Source organism: Armigeres subalbatus, chromosome 1, assembly GCF_024139115.2.
Source record: "Armigeres subalbatus isolate Guangzhou_Male chromosome 1, GZ_Asu_2, whole genome shotgun sequence".
In the NCBI taxonomy this organism is placed as follows: Eukaryota; Metazoa; Arthropoda; class Insecta; order Diptera; family Culicidae; genus Armigeres; species Armigeres subalbatus.
Window position 1 is genome coordinate 61,942,622 of NC_085139.1, and position 22,097 is coordinate 61,964,718.

Sequence of the window (22,097 nt, forward strand, 5' to 3'; positions counted from 1 at the left end):
GTGCTTATTTTGAACTTTCGTGTAGTTATCCTAATTAACGACTCGGAAGATCTTGAAAAGTTGCACCCCTACACTTAGATCTAATAGTTTGTTCAATTTGAAGTGGTAACTATCAAGTCGATCACAGCTTTATCGCTATTTAAAACAAATATCTCCTCTATAAGGTGTTTTAACGAATTCAGTGAAATCACTCGCAAACCTGCCGATGTGTCTTTTGCTCTATTATCGATTTCTCAGAGCGAGACGCATTCACGCTTAGTGAACACACCATTCTTGTGAAATTGATGTTTCACAAATTTGTTAAGACTTGCGTTTTAAAAATTAGAAAAAGAATTCTAGCGGGTTTAACTGTTTGATGTGTTTCTGTAATCCATTCAAGTGTATTCCATATGAAGAGATGATGATATCGGAATAATCTTAGTCCTATCTATAGATTTAGAAACATTATCTATTCTAATTTCTACGCAGCAAGTAAGAGTTTGTATTCTAGTGGGACCGCTAAGTGGTCTATGTTCACCACTACAAGAAAATATCAGCAATGTAGCTTACTATCCCCCATAACTAAAATTTAAAAACTTTTCCACCAAGCATTCTTGCTATCCTCTTGACTCTTGTGTGCCTACCAGTCGAAGCGCGAAAGAAAACATAAACTTCAGCAGGACCGGCAAAACAGGCAGCAGGATATGGAAAAAATAGACCAGCAGCCCGCAGCCGAGCAACCGACCAACCAACCGACGTGGTAAATGCTGGCAAGAAAAACTTGGCTCGTTGTCAATAAATTCCATCATCTCAATTTAAAATAATGAATGGTTTGCCGCTGTCTGCCCGATGCTGCTCTGCTGGCTGCCAAGCTTCGCCGTTGTCGAAGCTCCCATATCTATGTAGGCTTTCAGGTTTGGTCTCCCTTCCGCGGGCTCTCTGGGCCGCAGACAGGGACTCGATAGTTTTCGCATCTCCCCTTCCCATCTACTGCCAGAGGAGCAGCCAGCGTTGCGATCCGAACGCGATGACGATGATGCTAACCAACCGACCGACGCGACGCGACGCGACAACGGAGGTGGCGGAGAAAGGCGATTCCCATGGAAAATCGGCTTTACTGGGTCCCGTCTAGACGACGATGGCCTCATTGGTGATCTGCGTCCCCCTGCTTTGTGCGAGCTATGGAAACTTTTGGCGCAGATCCCCGGTTTAGCAGGGTTGGGTTGAGGATGCGAACGAATCGAAGCAGGAGCGTGATAACCAGCTTCGATGATTGATTCAAGACTATCTGATTCCCTTTTGATTTTTTCTAATGATTCAAACATTTCGAATCAACGACCATTTGGACTAATTAGTGCGTATTATCGGAATGGAACCGACCCTGTCCATCCACCAACTAGCAAACACGAGGAACGACTTTAGGCTCAGGAGGCACCACAAGGTTGGAGCACCGGTCGCAAGCAGAGAGACTCCAAATTAGAGACTTCTGGCTTCTGGCTGCCGCGTTGACGTCAGTCGTGGTACGCATTTCCAAGTTTTGTCTGCCGCTTCGTCGTCCTCGGCATCATCCCCAGTGTGCTTTCAGAAGAAGAAAAAAAGTTCTCTCATATTTGCAGCCGCGCTGTTTCGGATATATTTTTTTATGAGTTTGAATAGGGACGAATCGATTGCCCCCTTCTGGTTTCCGTGGTTGATGCGACTGGATTGATCGGTTTGTTGTGTTATTATGGCACACACTGTCAATCACTGGATTTATTGGGGCTTGTGCGTGTTTATTGCCAAACATATCAGAGCTTACAAGATTTTATGTTAGAAAGAGGTTTTATGGATTTTATAAAATTCACGAAGCTTCCAGGCAACACAAAGTAGCATATAATGGCGCATAAGTCCAAAGGCTTTGCGCAATTATGCTCATCATAAATATTATAAACACAATTCTATATATACAGAGATTTTTTAAATCTCAGTATATATTTTTATATATTTTTATTTTATAATATTTTAGTTGTTTAGTTTACTTTAGCCTGCTGCGTTTTGTTTAGTTAGTACCGTTTTGACTCAAATTTTGACTCATATTCTGAATACTGGCGTTTTAACGCCCAAAAACTAAAACTTTCATTAGTTTTCGGTAATGAGGATCAAGATTACAAACGAATTTAAGCTCCTGTGGAGAAAATTACACGAATAAAGTCAAAATGGCCGTTTAAAAATCATGTTTGGAATTTGTGTCAAAACGGTTTTATGGGATAAAATCAATAAAATGTCTTATCAAGGGAGAATCTGTTTTCGTAGTTTTGGTAGATGAGGTTTTTTCTGAGACGAGCCTGGAATGGGGTCTCAGAAATGGTTCTGTTAGGCTTTCTAATATGGAATACGATTTGGAGTTACGAAACGCAGTAACGTACAGCTTCGCCATTCTATCCCCTTATTAACTAAACTGGAAAAAGCGGATGTATTGAAGCGAAAAGCAGACAGATAGGCCTTATCACAACGACCATCCCAATCCTGTAGCCTACCGACATATATGTAGTAGTAGACTTGGATGAATCTGCCTGATTTCGCCGATTTGACTTTGAACATGCAAGTGTCAACATTGTCAACATTGTCATCCTCTTGGTCTCCCTTCATGCTTAAATGTAGGTGTAGTCAACAAAGGGATTATAAACGTGTCTGCACCAGAAGGGTTCGATGACCGCGCTACGGAGTACCCAATAGAAATGCTTTGATATTGACTTCACAAATACAAACGAGAACGACGAAGCAGACACCTAGAGTGCAGAGTGTGACTCTATTGCGAAATGAGGACTGACGACTGACAAGGTATCGATTGGAGTATTTAGAAGCAGCAATAGTGCGCCAAACAATTGCACACACGACTACTGCAACGACAAACGGACCCCAACCACATATGAAGGCAGTGGTAGAGCAGCTCGACGCAATTATCGAGCTTATGAGCAGCATCAAAAACATCAGCAAGGAGCTGAACCTGATGAAGCTTCGGTAGTCAATGCAAGGTCGCCAAAGAAAACAAGACTTCCTGACCAGGCGGCTAGGTGAGAAGAGAAGCGAGGTAGACGGCGAAAGACACTCACCATGATGCCTTTATTTTTTACTTAACGTGTGTCAAAAGACCAAATTGCCAAATTGTTTGTTTCAATTAACGTTCCTTTTCAAGCGGTCGACAGTATATTATATTCGTGATTCTCATATGTTGCATTTGTAGTTCTCGACCTCTAAAATCGCCTGGTAACTGGCGTTTTCCATTTGATTGGGAAAGTTCTGAGATTATGTGGTCGCAAACTAGTAAAAGGTACTCTTTTTAACGGCGTGGAAGTCACTTGCATGTTTGCATCATTGCATGTTCAAATGAATTAAAATACAAATTATTACGATTATCAAAGTTATTGCGATATCCAGAGCCGTAGCGTGGACTCTCTGCGCCTTGGCGAAATCTTGTTTGGGCGCCCCTCTCTTACTAAGGAAAAATGTGCAATATTTAACAATCCAATAACATTTTGATTTCCACCTTAATGTTTTATGAATTTTTATTATGACGGTATGTCCCTGGAAAGTTTTAAATGTTGTGAGCTTTTACACTAATTTGCAAAATTTGGTGAAATATGTTAGGATTTGGTAGAGTCGAGGGCATTTCTGGATCCTCGTATGGAATCTGTTGGAACACCAAGGCTGAAAGATCATTAAAATTGCTAAACTTGCAGCTCATAGTGCCCTAACGGATATTTCTTGCTTTTAGTGGAAGAAACTGACGTACTTGCAAGTACATAGCAGAGAAAAGAGATTTGAAAATCGTGACAAATCGTATACTAATGTCAAATGGTTTGAACATCCAATATCCAGCCCTGAAGTGAATCGATCTATGATAGAAATCGCTATCGGAGTTCGGATCAAAAAAAATACAACATAAGAATGGATCTGTCAGTGGGCTGGAAATGGATAACATCAAACTTTGAAGTGGTCGGAATCGACATCGGAAGCAGGACGGCCATGTGGTGAAATTAGGCTATGACTGCCAAGGGGCAACTAACTTTAAACTTTCGACAGTATCCCAAAATACTAACAAATACTAGCGACAAACTACGTCGTATCTACGGTAAGTTGATCAAAGAGCCCTGGTTGAGAAAGCATGAAACACAACGCCACCAAGTCGATACAGTCCGCCCAGTTATAGGGCAATTGATCCGATAGTCGTGGGTGTTCCTATAGTTGCGGTAGTGTAGTATGTTAAATATACGCAATAAACGCAGCAACCCACATTGTATATCTATTTGTTGACCTGTCATTACGTAAAAGAGACGAAAACAGTTTGGGATTTCTTAAATAATCGGTAAAGTATCACTGAAATACTATAATTTCTTCTCTGCTTTGTACCTATAGTTGCGGTAGTGTTCCTATAGTTACGAGTCCTGCATAAAAACAATGGGATTCGCAACTTTAGGAACTCGAATTAGAAAATATCGCAACTATTGGAACATTGCACCAATAATTGGAGGATTCATTCTAGGTGATAATGACGGAAGCTGCTGCTATTGAAATACCTTTCAATCAAAATACAAATTTAGAGCTTTCGAATGCACCATTGAGGTAAGCGAAATAATGTATAGTTTTTATGCAAGCGAACAAATAGTGGTGGAACGTGCTTAGTTCCTCCACTATTGGGTCTTTTACCCTAGGCAACATATGATTTCAGTCTCCTTTAAATTCATAAAAAAAAACACTGAACAACTATTTCTATTACTGTTACTTGTTGAGCAACCTTTGGGGCCCAAGTTTTGGGTTGATGGTATTAGAAACATAAAATTCGGTTTGAAAGATTTCTAGAATCTGTGGAAGGTAGAAATCAGGTATTTCCTATACGGCGGAGCACTGTGTTTCATCAACTAACTTGACAAATGCCATAACAAATGAACTAGCAACCGTTTCATTGTTTGACGAAAATCGTGGAGAAATATCAGGAAATACTATTGCGAGACAACGAGTGATATTATCGCAAAGTTTAGAGTTACTTACCCCTTGAGTTTTTCTGAATGAAATGAGCAAATTTGTCTTAAATCTACACCATCTTTACCCTTACCCCAACCCGATATAAGTCATTAGCGCAAAACTGCCGCTAACCGCAAGTCGAGCACATCTGTATATGGAGCCCCATATACAGATGTGCTCGACTTGCGGTTAGCGGCAGAAAAGGTCTTTTTGGTCAACACTTGTGGCAGTAATTGTGCCCGAAAATGGTAACCATCCGATAAATAATTTTCTTGCATGTTTTTGAATATAAGTTTTCTGGACTTTTTCTTAGCCCCTTGTAGACAGTTCCGAAAGGCTCAGAGAAACCGAAAGGGAAGTCAAAGTTAGGACCAAATCATTCGACTTGTTTATTTGAGAAAGAAGAAAGATTAGATTTCTTGAAATATCTCCGATGAAATGAAATATATACCTTTGGACTTTATGGTCGGTTTGTTATTATTTGACCATGTAACAAATAAAATTGTTCTGTTTCCCATACCGTAATTCTTGATTCCGGCGCCCCCTGGCGGGGGCCAACCCGGCCAACCCCACGCTACGGCGCTGGCGATATCTGAATGTATCCATTTGGTTTTTAGGAAAAAAAAGGACTCTCCGGGGATATGATAGAAAAGGATTTTGAAAACTACTCAGTAGCATGTAAGCATGAAAGCATGTGGAGACGCATGGTACATTTGTGGGATGGTTTATCTCATGACTTAACTTTTTATGCAAATTTCATCACATCCATTTCAATGATTAAATGAACAAGTGTGCGGTTGTCTTATCCACCTTATCTAATTTCCTGTAGTTTACTACTTTGTTATGTTTCAAGGGATCCTATTTTTTTAAAAGATCAGCTGGAGTACGGATGCTGTCATCCGGGACAGCTCCGCCTGGTATCAAACAAAAATCAGCCCTGTATGTCAATACAAGTCCAAATAGCACTTGCGTATTACGTGGTATGGTATCCTGGTATCCAACCAAAATCAACCCAGCATGTGAATTCAAGTCCATGAAGCCCTGTTGAATTATGTGCAATCCAAATTAGCTTGATGCAGATGTTCTAGGTTCTCAAAATTATTCTGGAAGTCGGATCAATTGATCTACAAGGTCAACTCCACATACTATCAACCCAAATTCAACCCTCGAGTTCTTGCGTATTATGTGCAGCTCATATAAGTTTAATGAAGATGGTCTAAGTTCGCCAAACTATTCTGGAATTCAGATCAATGGGTCTACAAGGTCAACTACGCCTGGTATCCAATCGACTTCAACCCAGCCAGTTCAACCGGGTCTTGCAAGGACAAGCTGGGAGTTTGTATCCCAGTATCCTGAGAGTGAGTTTCCAAACATCTGGGAGAAGATACCCCGATTTTTTGATAAGGAATTTATTGCCATTCTTGGAGTAAGATCTCCCACAAGTTTTGTAGAAGAAATTCTCCAAAACACTTGGAGAAAAAAAATCTTAGAATTTATGGGGAGGAATTCTCTCAGTAAAGAGTAAAAATTCCAGAAAGTTCTGGCTGAGTGTGAGCGAGAAGTGAAGGAGGATCCATATTCCTTAACCCTTTCAGGACGGAAAGGTAATTTATGCCCAGCGCTTTAGACTGGCTGTGAAAAATCACAGAAGAGAGCTACAGGTCCCCACTTTCTTCTACAAAAATGTTTATCAGGATGTCGGTTCACACGAAAAATATCGGAAGTTAGGTTTGACTATACTCTGAAGGCCCAGATATCCATCAGCTTTCGCTTCTGAGAGCATGTAGATGAATCTGAAATTTTTGGATCCTGTACGTAAGGGACATTTTTCCCTTCAAAATCGTAACTTGAAATAGGTAATAACATAGGATAAAAATATACTCTCGACCTCAGGGGGAAAAAATGCGTTACCTCTTTCTGCAAAACGTTCGATCATGAACATCAGATGGGAAAGTCTTAACATCTGCTATTATTCAAGAGTAAGATCTGCTCTTTCCAGATGAGCTCCGCTGTTAGCTACAATTCTATAATGTTTACATTCTTCCTCGATATGGAGGAGAAGACGGCTTTGATAGGATTTGTTCTGTTACTGCCCGAAGGATTCCAACATCAACCATTCTTCTTGTACTCGACCGTATATTTTTATTTTAAAAACAATCTTCTGGTTTATAGAACGAACCTTGATAAGAAGGCGTCTTTGATGTATTCAAATTGTCGATTTCAGAATGGAATGTTTCATTCGAAAGCGAAAAAATACTTTCAGACGAGCGATTTAGAGTCGTACCTTACAAAACTTAACTATCAATATTAAATGATCCTTTCTTCCATTTTTTTTACATTTCCGAACAGCACCAGAAACACATAAAATTACATAAGTTGGGCGAGTTATTGGTGTTATACTGTTGTAATGATCCTTACCTATTAAATTTTGTATTTATTTATTATTTATTCAGACTAAGGCCGAAGTGGCCTGTGCGGTATATAAGAGTCTTCTCCATTCGGCTCGGTCCATGGCTACACGTCGCCAACCACGCAGTCTACGGAGGGTCCGCAAGTCATCTTCCACCTGATCGATCCACCTTGCCCGCTGCCCGCTGTCGAGAACCATTTTCACCGGGTTACTGTCCGACATTCTGGCTACGTGCCCGGCCCATCGCAGTCGTCCGATTTTCGCGGTGTGAACGATGGATGGTTCTCCCAACAGCTGATGCAATTCGTGGTTCATTCGCCTCCTCCACGTACCGTCCGCCATCTTCACCCCACCATAGATGGTACGCAGCACTTTCATTTCGAAAACTCCAAGTGCGCGTTGGTCCTCCACGAGCATCGTCCAGGTCTCGTGTCCGTAGAGGACTACCGGTCTAATTAGCGTTTTGTAGATTGTCAGTTTGGTACGGCGGCGAACTCTATTCGATCGGAGCGTCTTGCGGAGTCCAAAGTACGTACGATTTCCAGCCACTATGCGTCTCCGAATTTCTCTGCTGGTGTCATTTTCGGCAGTCACCAGTGAGCCCAAGTACACAAATTCTTCCACCACCTCAATTTCGTCACCACCGATGCAAACTCGCGGTGGGTGGCTCACATTGTCTTCTCTTGAACCTCTGCCTATCATGTACTTCGTCTTCGACGTATTGATGACTAGTCCGATCCGCTTAGCTTCCCTCTTCAGTCTAATGTTGGCTTCCTCCATCTTCTCAAAGTTACGTGCCATAATATCTATGTCGTCGGCGAAACCAAATAGCTGGACGAACTTATTGAAAATTGTACCACTCGTGTTAATCCCTGCTCTTCGTATTACCCCTTCCAAAGCGATGTTGAATAGCAAACACGAAAGACCATCACCTTGCCGTAACCCTCTGCGGGTTTCGAAGGGACTCGAGAATGCCCCTGAAACTCGAACTACGCACATCACCCGATCCATCGTCGCTTTGATCAATCGTGTCAGTTTATCCGGAAAACCGTGTTCGTGCATTAGCTGCCATAGCTGGTCCCGATCGGTTGTATCATATGCGGCTTTGAAGTCGATGAATAGATGATGTGTGGGCACGTTGTATTCGCGGCATTTCTGCAGTACTTGGCGAATGGCGAACACCTGGTCCATGGTGGAGCGTTCGCCCATAAAACCCGCCTGGTACTGCCCCACGAACTCCCTTGCAGTTGGTGCTAGTCGACGGCATAAAATTTGGGAGAGTACCTTGTAGGCGGCGTTCAGCAATGTGATTGCGCGGTAGTTGCTACAATCCAGCTTATCGCCCTTTCTGTAGATGGGGCACACGACACCTTCCATCCACTCCTGCAGCAAAACTTCCTCCTCCCAAATCTTGGTAATGACCCAGTGCAGCGCTCTAGCCAGTGCCTCACCACCGTGTTTAAAAAGCTCTCCTGGTAGTTGGTCAACCCCAGGCTTTGTTGTTCTTCAGCCGGCCAATCTCCTCCTGGATTTCCTGGAGATCCGGAGCCGGTAGAATTATGTCCTGCGCGCGTTCTCCCAGGTCCATCACCATACCGCCATCTTCGTCTGCCACATCGCCATTCAGGTGCTCTTCGTAGTGCTGCCGCCACCTTTGGATCACCTCACGCTCGTTCGTAAGAAGGTTCCCGTTTATGTCCTTACACATATCAGGCTGTGGCACGTGGCCCTTACGTGAACGGTTTAACTTCTCATAGAACTTTCGTGTGTTATTTTGTATACTGATAGTAAATTATCAATAGTTCATTAGAATTTAGACAAAGAATGGCATATCTAAAAACAAAAACGAGTGTTCGGATCATGAGTCTTCTTCTTCTTCTTATTGGCATTACATCCCCCACCGGGACTTTGTCGCCTTGCTGCTAAGTGTTCATACAGCACTTCCACAGTTATCAACCACAAGGCTTCAGAGCCAACCCAGACAACCACACATCGCATAAGAATGCACGATTAAAATCGTTTACCGATCCAAATTTCATCAAAATCACATTGTGGTGCGAAGCTCATCACTTTATTCATAAATTTTCCCGCACAGTAGGCTATTTTACGAGTTTATTCCAGCTTCATTTGTTAACATCGCATATGCCTGCAAGCAAACTCAAATGAAATCGTATTATCTGTCAAACGGAGTTTGTTATCACAAACTACATCGCAATGTATAACGAACAATCTCGCATAAAATTCGTGCACTTCGCATATACTACCGTGCAACGTCGGATAAGAAATACACATATATCGCCTCCACTTTTGTACGAAAAAGCGTTTTCGCGACTGGTGTGCGATGAAAATTGTGCGCATAGGCGTCACATAACAGAAAAATAATTCTATTATGCATGCATTCTGGTTGTCTGGGAAGTTATCATTTTTGAATTCGTATATCATGAGACTAATACGATGATACTTTTATGCCCAGGGAAGTTGGGACAATTTTCAAACCGAAAATTGCCTAGACCGGCACCGGGAATCGAACCCAGCCACTCTCAGCATGGTCTTGCTTTATAGCCGCGCATCTTACCGCCAGTCTAAGGGGGCCCCAAGTCGGATCATGAATCTGTTAGGAAAATGATTCGGGGCTTGAATCAATAAGTATCAAAAGTCCTAAAAAACCTCTGGCGTCAAACCTACCAAAGCTGTCACTGCCCTTGAATAACTATCTGCGATCCGGAGAAAATTTGTGGCTCTGCACAAATAATTAACTGTGTTCAGGCTATTGAAAAATTTCATCAACACTAGATTTTTATTTCGACTTCGTAACGAGTCGTGAGAATTATACCATCACAAATATTCATAACATTCTTCATGCCTGTAGTATCCTAACGTAACTATCAGATCTATACTTTCGCCTCTAATTCTATCATGAACATGCACGTCTACATAGGTTTGGAAAATAATATAAGCATTTCCATACCATTGTAAATAAAAGATATTTTAGTTACAAGACAAAGATTGTCGCTGTCGTCGTTGTCTGGAACATCTTTTGCTGGAGAGGATGTTGGAGCTAAATGTCAATGAAAGAAAAATACACGATTGGACAGTTTTCTGCATTCGTATATCATGAGGCTAACACGATGATACTTTTATGCCCAGGGAAGTCTAGACAATTTCCGAACCGAAAATCGCCTAGACCGGCACCGGGAATCGAACCCATTCACCCTCAGCATGGTCTTGCTTTGTAGCCGCGCATCTTACCGCACGGCCAAGGAGACCTCATAATTCATTTAAATTTCATTTTTGTTTATTCAATAACGTTTTATATTATTTGAGAAAGTGAAAGTTTGTCTTTTTTCCAGTCGTGTTTCTCCAGTAAGCATCACTTACCGAAGTGAATCCAGATAAATTATCCTTTATAACTAAAACGATATCCTATGCCAAGACAATCGTGGAGATGCAGAGGTATACTCGGTCGCAAGTAGCAACGAGAGTCGGACTAACAATCCTTTCCTTCCTAAATGACCGTAAGGACGTGGCCGGCGCCGTTCATCCATTCATTTATTTAGTCTACATCTAAACAGATAACACTGAATCAAAATTTTGACGCCACAGTACACGGTTCAAGGCCGCATCTCTCCATCCTCGAATACGCCCCACGCTCGCCAAATCGTCGTCTGCCCATCTCGCTCGCTGCGCTCCACGTCGTCTCGTCCCTGCCGGATCGTAAGCGAACACCATCTTTGCAGGGTTGCTGTCTGGCATTATTGCAAGATGCCCTGCCCATCGTACCCTTCCGGCTTTAGCTACCTTCTAGATACTGGGTTCGCCGTAGAGCTGGGCGAGCTCATGGTTTATTCTTCGCCGCCACACACCATCTTCTTGCACACCGCCTAAGATGGTCCTAAGCACCCGTCTGTCGAATACTCCGATTGCTTGCAAATACTCCTCGAGCATTGTCCATATTTCATGTCCGTAGAGGACAACCGGTCTTACAAGCGTCTTGTACGTGACACATTTGGTGCGTTGGCGAATCTTTTTTGACCGCAGTTTCTTCTGGAGCCCGTAGTAGGCCCGACTTCCACAGATGATGCGCCTTCGTATTTCACGACTAACGTTGTTGTCAGCCGTTAGCAAGGATCCGAGGTAGACGAATTCCTCGACCACCTCGAAGGTATCCCCGTCTATCGTAACACTGCTGTCCAGGCGGGCCCTGTCGCGCTCGGTTCCGCCCACAAACATGAACTTTGTCTTTGACGCATTCACCACCAGTCCAACTTTTGTTGCTTCACGTTTCAGGCGGGTGTACAGTTCTGCCACCTTTGCAAATGATCGGCCGACAATGTCCATGTCATCCGCGAAAAAAATAAATTGACTGGATCTGTTGAAAATCATACCCCGTCTGTTACACCCGGATCTCCGCATGACACCTTCTAGCGCAATGTTGAACAACAGGCACGAAAGTCCATCACCTTGTCTTAGTCCTCGGTGCGATTCGAACGAACTGGAGTGTTCGCCCGAAATCTTCACACAGTTTTACACACCATCCACCGTTGCTTTGATCAGTCTGGTAAGCTTCCCAGGGAAGCTGTTCTCGTCCATAATTTTCCATAGCTCTACGCGGTCTATACTGTCGTATGCCGCTTTGAAATCAACGAACAGATGGTGCGTTGGGACCTGGTATTCACAGCATTTTTGAAGGATTTGCCGTACAGTGAAGATCTGGTTCGTTGTCTAGCGGCCGTCAACGAAGCCGGCTTGATAACTTCCCACGAACTCATTCACTAATGGTGACATACGACGGAAGATGATCGGGGATATCACTTTGTGGGATGGTGATTGCTCGAAAGTTCTCACACTCCAGCCTTTCTTGTGGATGGGGCATATAACCCCTTCCTTTCACTCCTCCGGTAGCTGTTCAGTTTCCCAGATTCTGACTATCAATTTGTACAGGCAAGTGGCTAGCTTTTCCGGGCCCATCTTGATGAGCTCAGCTCCGATACCATCCTTACCAGCTGATTTATTGGTCTTTAGCTGTTGGATGGCATCCTTAACTTCTCTCAAGGTGGGAGCTGGTTGGCTTCCATCGTCCGCTGAACTGACGTAGTCATCTCCTCCGCTTCCTTGACTTTCACTGCCTGTACTCTCAGCGCCATTCAAATGTTCATCGTAGTGCTGCTTCCACCTTTCAATAACCACACGTTCGTCCGTCAAGATGCTCCCATCCTTATCCCGGCACATTTCGGCTCGCGGCACGACGCCTTTGCGGGATGCGTTGAGCTTCTGGTAGAACTTGCGTGTTCCTTGGCACAACTGTTCCATCTCCTCGCACTCCGCATCTTCCAGGCGGCGTTTCGTTCCACGTTCTGCCGGGTACCTTGCTGCACCGCGACCGCCCGCGCTGCGTCCTTCTCCTCCAGAATCTGTCTGCACTCTTCGACGAACCAATCGTTCCGTCAACTTCGTCCCACATACCCGACGTTGTTCTCCGATGCGTCGTTAATGGCTGCTTTAACTGTATTCCAGCAGTCCTCAAGAGGGGCCCCATCGAGCTCACCATCTTCCGGCAACGCTGCCTCGAGATGCTGCGCGTATGTAGTGGCGACATCAGGTTGCTTCAGTCGCTCTAGGTCGTACCACGGCGGTCGTCGATACCGAACATTGTTGATGACGGATAGTTTAGGGCGCAGTTTATCCATCACCAGCTAGTGGTCAGAGTCGATGTTAGCGCCACGATATGTCCTAACGTTGATAATGTCGGAGAAGTGCCGTCCATCTATCAGAACAAGGTCGATTTGTGATTCTGTCTGCAGTGGTGATCTCCAGGTGTACAGATACGGAAGGTTGTGTTGAAAGTAGGTGCTGCGAATGGCCATATTCTTGGAGGCAGCGAAATCAATTAGTCGTAGGCCGTTTTCGTTCGTCAGCCGGTGAGCGCAGAACTTTCCAATAGTCGGTCTAAACTCCTCCTCTTGGCCAACCTGAGCGTTCAAACCTTCTATGATGATTTTGACGTCGTGGCTTGGACAGCTGTCGTACTCACGTTCCAGCTGCGCGTAGAATACGTCCTTATCATCATCAGTGCTTCCGGAGTGTGGGCTATGGACGTTGATTATGCTGAAGTTGAAGAACTGGCCTTTGATCCTCAACCTGCACATTCTTTCATTGATCGGCCACCACCCGATCACGCGCCTTTGCATATCGCCCATCACTATGAAAGCTGTTCCCAGCTCGTGTGTGTTGCCGCAGCTCTGGTAGATGGTATGATTACCTCTAAACGTTCGCACCATTGATCCCTTCCAACAAACCTCCTGCAGCGCTACGATGCCGAATCCACGGTCCTTGAGCACATCGGCGAGTATGCGTGTGCTCCCGATGAAGTTGAGAGATTTGCAGTTCCACGAACCGAGTTTCCGGCGCCGTTATTGACTTTAAATATTTGAGCTCCCGAAACGTGTACATTGAGAATGGGTAGCTAATCCCAAGCCCCATTTATTGTGCTCTCTGTACAATTTCGCAAGTTTAGTCAATAACGGAGTAGCAACTACGAATTGTGCGGTCATAATGCTGTCATTCAGATTGCGACATGTAAAACATTGATCAACCAATGGCTAATTGCCCCGGAACGCTAATGGGCCCATTGACCGCTTAATTTAGTGCTCGTGGACCGCCAGCCCGGTTATTTATCGCATGCTAAGGGGCCCACACATGTTTCGACATGTTGTACAACTTTGACTCCGCCCCCAGGAAATGAGGCTCGGTCGTAGTAAGGGCTCTACACATGCTCCGACATGTTATACAACTTTGACTCCGCCTCCAATAAATTCGGTCGGAGAGAAGTCGGACCGTCTGTGGGCAAGTTGTACTGTCCAGCAGTCATACAACTTGACCACAGACGGTCCGACTTTTTTCCGACTGAACCAAATTTCTTCGAGCCGGAGTAAAAGTTGTACAACATGTCGGAGCGAGTATGGGGCCCTAAAAGTTTTTCCGATGATAGACTGCCCGTTAACCACCTGTCTGCCTATATGATCATAACGCAAAAATTGTTACTGTTGAAAATGTCAAAATCATTCATAAGTTGGATCGTTGGATAGATCAAATGATCTGAGCTTCAGGACATTTCGAAGAACCAAAAAGGGTCTGTCTAGTATCGCCGCTACCGTGAAGTGGACCAGAATTTTCTTGGAAAATTGACTCTGCTGTGATGTTATGCGCTGAACGGATACATCGTTCATGACTATCGGTCTTGACGGACCTTCTGGTATGTTCAGCGATGCACGCATACATCTGTAACGACTTGGTTGATTGGGTAGATCACTTTTTCTGAATTCCTGGATGTTTTGGAGAACCTAAAAAGTCTGCAATAGCTTGTAAAAGTAATGAGCGAAATCCTACCGGCTCAATGAACCTGCTGGGATGCTCAACAATGCACGAATACATCGTTCAGGATTTGGTTAATTGGGTAGATCGCATGTTCTGAACTCCAGGAAGTTTTGGAGACCCTGAAATAGTGAACGTATATTTAAAATTTGATCAATTTTGTATTTTGATCTTTTGGGAATGTACTTGTACAATACAATAACGTACAATAAGTCATGTGTTCGGAAGGAAACGGGGTTCTGACTGTGCACAATACACGGAAACAAATGCATACCCATAATCATGAACAGTGGTGCAATTTATCAACAATGCGTGCTGGGTGCGATTCTTTTGTTCTGAATTTTTTTTCTGCTCTCTTTGGCTATGATGGTGCCTTTCGGCCAGAAAGACAAAGCAGGAATAGCTTAGCCAACTTGGTTTGCCATCAGCGGGCTGAAGCTGATGATCATTCAACACAAATTTCCTGTCTTTTTATTTCAAGTGATAGTATTCACCCATGCATTTATATAGGGTAGCCCGTCACCTTCACGCACCAGCGAGTGAATTGAATGGACAGTCACTGTGGGCTGCGTGTAGAGGCCTTTTGTACACTTTATCTTTGATTGTTGCTGCTAACCATTTCCACTTTTTACTGCTACGAAGAGAGTGTGAAAAGGTAATGGTATCAATATCTTACAAATCTCAGTCACTGAGACTGAGAATTCGCACCACAATCCCATCAATCAACAATGCATAACCAATTATACTTCGAACACACTTCGAACACTCCGTTTTCAAAATATCAATACGCACAAGAAAACCATTAGGCGTACATGACTTATATAATAATATACGATAGGTTGAAATACGGAGCAATTTTAGGCGAGCAAAATTCAAAAATATAAACAGGTCTCCCATCGATTTTTTATAATCATCAAGAAATACGGTTTCACGTCAGCTATTTCGGAGATGGCCGCACCATCACGTGGCTAGGTATCGCAGCCCTACTAAGACGGCATACCAAAAAACTAACAATCAATCCCAAAAAAATGTAATCGAAATTACAGGGTTGAACAATAGGAAAAGGGCACGACAATGTTTAAAGGAAACTTATTGGAGAGAGAAGACGGAGCATGAAGCTGGTTTCGTTGTAGTCGAATCATTAAAGAAGGCCGGAAAGTGATCGCATCTATGTGTTAACTGTTGAGAATTAAAGGCAAGTTCTTCAACTACAGCTTGATCAATGCATACGCACTTACCAAAAAAACCGATAATGCGAAGAACGAGTTCCATGAGCGTCTAGACAAGACCTACGGAGAATGGAAGAGTTCTTTTGCTCAGTCATTGGAAAGAAAACCCTCCGCGCAACTACCAATGACAACGGCCTGAGGCTAGTAAATTTTGCCGCAGGTAGAGGAATGGCTATCTATAGCACCTATTTTGCACGCAAGAATATTCTGAAGCACACCAGGAGACACCCAAATGGCGAGACGTGTTCTCAAACCGATCATGTTTTTGGTGGAATTTCTCAGATGTCATAGATCCGAGGCCCGAATATCGACACCGGCCACTAAATAAAATGAATGAAATAAAGAAATGGTCAACAATCGCGTTGCAACTGACGATATGGACTTGGCCGGTGCCATTGATGATCAAAACTTGAGAACTGCTGAAAAGCAGAGTAATAGTCGGTAAAAACCAACCCCCAGCTGCAAACGATTTCATCATGACTTTGAAATTTATATTCCCGAACTTGATTCTCTCGTTCATTCATAACTTAGTGAGCAAGAAACATGGTCGGTCATCCTCACCAGCCGACCAAAGGTGCATCCAAGACCATACCTCCAATGTGGTGTACATTTCACTTAAATCACAGTGTTTAATACCTACTTATGCCTAATTGGTTCAATTGGTCCCGGTGCGGCCGTTGCCGTCAAGTACCTTGAACTATTTCATAAATCATTCATGAACGGCCCGACCGGGATTCCCCCATAAACATCACAAATCCATTTCCAAACCAAACCAGATCCCTTCCTAGTGCCCACGGACCGAACATCCGATGCAGTGCGATGTAGTAAACGATACCGAGTCCTTATCGCACCATCTAAGCCGCCCCCCACCCCTTACTTTCACATCAAAGTTCGACGCATCTCGTCGGTCCAAATACAAAAGTGGCCCAATTATACTCCTGCCGCGCGTCGTTGTCGTTGTCACCATCGCCGTTTCGTTATAATGAACCCACCGACGACGACGACGACGACGACAGCGACGGATACCAGAAGAAGGTACGAGTGCAGAACACCAGCAACGGAGAGCTGTCAAAATCTGTAAACATAAATACGGGGAAAATGCGTCCCGTGGAAAATCCCACCTTGTTCTGGGATGGTGTTGGTGTAGTGTGGCGCCGCCAGTACCAACCTTACCAGCGGGAAAAACTGCACTCACTGATTTGAGCAATCGCTCACCCATACAGGCGCGAAAATGGCAAACAAGCGTACGAGGAGGGCAGTGACAAGTAAGGGTATGCGGAGCTACGAAAGATTTTATTGGAATCCGATAATGATAACTTGAATGACAAATCATATTGAAAACATCACTAGGCTTGAAAAACCATATCGCACGCCCACAGTTAGAATTTTATGTAAATTTACGTCAATTTCATGCACATCAGCATCAAAAAACATCTAAGGTTAATGTGACCAGCAAGCGTCCTGCGAAACGAGGGACTCCTATCTGAATTGCGTAACTGCCTTGAAAATGGATGCTCCAAATATGCATTTCGCATTTATTTTGGCCACAAAAAAAAATTGAAAAAATATTTGTAAGGCTGTATGCATTGTAATAAATTTGTAAAACGAAGTTGAAAAATTCGGCGTCTGGTCACATTATCTAAAGTTAGGTTCGACGTTAAATTATTTAAATTTAAAACTCAATCAAGGTCGTTACACATGAGATGAAATCAATGGATGTAAAATTAAATCAATTTTTAAACGCCCTTCTATCGCTCGCTCTTAAATATAATTTAATTGGAATAATAATGAGAACAAATAATCGATTTCTCTTTGTTTTATTTCATGTAAAATTAAAAATTTTAAGTGTTACAATGACATTCTAATGTTTCTTTTAAGGTTTGAACTACAATTGAATCATTTGTTTGAGAAACTGCATAAGTCCATTTTACACTATTTCGAGAAAACAACAAAAAACTGTTTTGGAACAAATTTGCACCGAATCATTCGATTTCTTCGATACAGAATAATAGTTTTTGGCAAAACTCAACACCCTGGGACACTTTCAGTGCAAAAAATGTAAGCAGTACTCCACAATTGCCCTTCAAAGTACGTGGACATATGTAGTTTCTCAAACAAACGAAAAAAATTTCATACATTCCTGAACAATTTTTTGCTTCGTATTTTTTGCCAGAATACATATTTTTGGACGAGGATTCAGAATATATAAAAATTTCATTTTGGCCAGAAGTGTTACATATGCAGTTTCTCAAACAAACGGTTCAATTGCTCTTCTGTTTATAGCCGAAATCGAGATCAGCTGAGGCAAAAATTCTAGCTGCAAATAAGAAAGTCATGAACTTCATAAATTGAACAATCATCCCATTAATGCTTACTATTAACGTATAGTTGATCAACATCGATTATCCTTAGCTTGAACGGTTATTTGAAAAAAAAAAATCCTTACTTTCCAAAGTTATTGAATTCGTACGTTGCCAGCATGTTGTTTTGACACTTAAATAATACAATGTTCGTTTTAAGCTTTTAGTGGAATATATTTACATACTTGTCATAAGACGAGTTTGTACAATTTCATTTCGCATTAAAAGCGATTCGTGTAAAAAAATCGCGTGAAAAACGATTTTAGTGTACATCGGCTGAGATACACGGGTAAAATTCCATAAATATGACTCATGATTTCATGAATATAGTGCGTTTTCATGTTATGAAAATACACCATGATTAAAAATCATGAATTCATGATTTGTTTTATGATCTGTTTTCCAGTAACGCACTGATGCGTTACGATTTTTCTACCGACGGCTAACCATAATTTGGATCATAAAATCATGAGTCATATTATCTGGAATCATGAGTCATTCGACCGGAATCATGAGTTCAATTCATGAAAATAGGGGCTTTTCTTATAAATGCGGGTTCCATCCGTCATCGAGTTGTGAATCGATTCATGATTTAGTTCATGAAATCATGAGTCATCTTACCTGAAACCATGAGTCATTCGACCTGACATCATGATTAGAGCTCATGAAAATGGAAGATTAGTTTTAAAATGTGGGTTCAGCCGATCATCGAATCGTAGGACGCGTCATAGCAGCATGAGTTGTTTAACTTGAAATTATGGATTGAATTTACGAAAATGGAACAATTTACTTGAACTAGAGCTCGTCCCATATTTAAGATTAATGAAATACGTATAAAAATTGAAATCAGCACTTATGAGTCTGTCAGATGTGCATTGCTGCTACACATTATAAGTAGAATATTCTTATGTTTGGCATGCTCTGCATTTCAGTATTCAACTACACAGGGACATGGGTACATTTTAATATCGAAGTCGTGTTCTTTTGAATTCAAATCAAAACCTAATCCACAATATAAAGATTTTTTGAATTTGCCAGCACCATCTCCTCAACTTAAATAAAAAACGCCACCGCCGATCGATAGAGACAAATATTAGTGATCACAATTCGACGCAAACTTAGCCAGTGTTTCGCAATAAAGCCGCAAGGGCGCTCTAAATTAACAAATAATAGATTATTATTAAAATACAATTGTTGATTAAACCCCATTACTTACAGAACATGTTTTAAATTAGAAAAACGCCACCGCTGAGGATTATGGACGCCACAAATTTATTGCCACGGTTTGACAGATAAAGGTAACGCCTGTCCCATTGATTTCATAATTTCATGATTCACATTCATGGCAGCGGTAGCTTCGACTCATGATTTTGGTGAATTGAATCATGAAATCATGAGTCAAATTCATGATTTCATGAAATGAGATAGATCATGAATTCATGATTTTTAAATCATGAAATCAGTAATGGATTTGTTTCCGTGTATAAATGATTAAAGTCTATCATATTTTCGTGACGTTTTTCGATTTTTTGCAATCGTAAAGTGTACCCCAATATAGTAAAGACAGACCTAGTTCTACGTCAAAATTTATTTTGTTGTCGCAGAAAAAAGATGGCAGTAGGGCACAAACGACGAATACAATTAAAACCACCGGTGTCCAATGGACCAACTACAAGAACTTCAATCCATAGCTAGTAATGAAACAATAAAACATATTTTCTATGTTTTTTAACGATAGGGAAATATGATAGTTTGAAGACTTTTATCAGAATTGGAATATAGATAAAAAAAACTCACACTCACGTGAAGTAGTGCATCATGGGAGGCATTTATCACAGACTCATATAAAAATTCCTTCAAAAGTGCTTCAAACTTATTAGCGTTGGTGGTTATTAGGTAAAGACTGTTCAGTTTATTGAGAGGACAATTTTACATGATGATATGAAACAGAGAGATTGGCCAATTCTGATGGTGTTTGCTTTATCGTATATTATAATACACTGTATTTTTCTTAAATGAGAAAGAACCATTTCAATCCAAAAAATGGCGCCTATTGTCAAAGCTTCTTGAATTTCAAGTAAGTATAAGTTTTACAACAGAACTTTTCATAAGCAAAATTGACAGTTTGTAAAAAAATGTAAATCGGTGTTGTGACGAGTGCGTTCATCGGGGCGCCCCCCGAAAGCTTAGAAAGCCAAGTATATGTGTGAGGAGAATGAACGAGATAAGGCAAACTGTCAGAAAGACCGTGATAAGCGATAGGCATTGCAAGTCATTGTTTTGATGGTGATGCAGATAACATGCACGATTGTAAAATGAATTCTTTATTATATACTACTTATAAACTAAATTTATTAATTAATTACAGATTAATACCTAAATAAAGTAGAACTGTCAAACATAAAAGTTATTGTGAATTAAAATTACTGAGTACGAGAACAATTGGTAGTACAAATTGTTGTTATAGTCCTGCATATAACTGACTGATCATTAAAATTTACAGCTTGGAGCTGATCTCAAGACCTCCGAAAAGTAACCCCACCCGTAGCAACCCATAACAATCTCAAAGAATTGTTCACCGCACCGGTGCCAGCATGCAGCAAGGATCTTTTGTTCGCCAGACTCGATCGAAAACCCGAGCGATGCAAGATGCGGTTACCAGGCGTTCCCAACCCACTGGTAATGATGGTGCACAGGAGCAATTGAACGACACGGAGTCAAGCGGTGAGTTCGAACCGTCAGTTATTGATATCAAGCACGGTGATGATCATGATTTCGCGAAATGTACGCGGCCCAACAACGCCGAGTTGTATATGGTAAAGTGCGGAGATTGCAAGCACTGTTACCATTTCTCGTGCGCGAAAACGGATAAAGCTACAGCGTGATCCAAGGACTACATTTGTGCGAAATGTCTGTCGAAGGTTCCCCTGCCCCCCGCCGGCTCCAGGACCGGAGGATCCAGCGTTTCAAGTTTGCGAAGAGCCCAAATCGCCAGAGATCTTCAGCGGTTGGAGGAAGAAAGGTTGCTGGTCGAGAAAGCTATGACCGAAAAGCTGGAGAGGGAGAAGGAATACTTAGCCCGAAAGCATGAGCTGCTTCGTCAGCAGGACGAAGATGCGGCAAGTATGCGGAGCGGCCAAAGCATTCCAAGTCAAGCGGGCAGTCGAGAGAAGGTTGAAGCCTGGTTCAAGAAACAGCAGATATCCTGTGGATCGAATCGTCTGGACATCCATGAAGCCCCATCAAGTCAACCCGCAGTACCAGCTGGGACATCAACTCCCCTAGAAATCAGTGACGTCACTGATGTTGTTTTCCAGCGAGCTGCAGCTGGAGTCACAGAATCGATACCCTGCACTACCGACAGCATTTCCGTCGGAGACAGCCCAGGAGTGGAAGATGTAAATCAACTACCAGATCTGCCGCAACGAAATGCAGACCGACAGACGAATGACCCTCTTCTACCTATGGTTAACATCCAACCGTTCATTCATCTTCTTACCGAAGTCGATCCTACGAAGTCTGATGTTGCCCCGGTTTCAAACCCTACGAAATCAGGCACGATTCCGAAGATCTCTCCCAGGCTGATGGGAAATCCTCTACCGTACGCTGTATGGCAGCAACAGACGAGTGAGCTGCAGCGCCGAGAGCAACGTGAACGGGAACTCGTTCTGCTTCTGAAGCGTGCCGAGGATCAGCGAGGACAGGATAGACAACGGTTGCAAGACATCGAAGCTATTCTGCAACTGC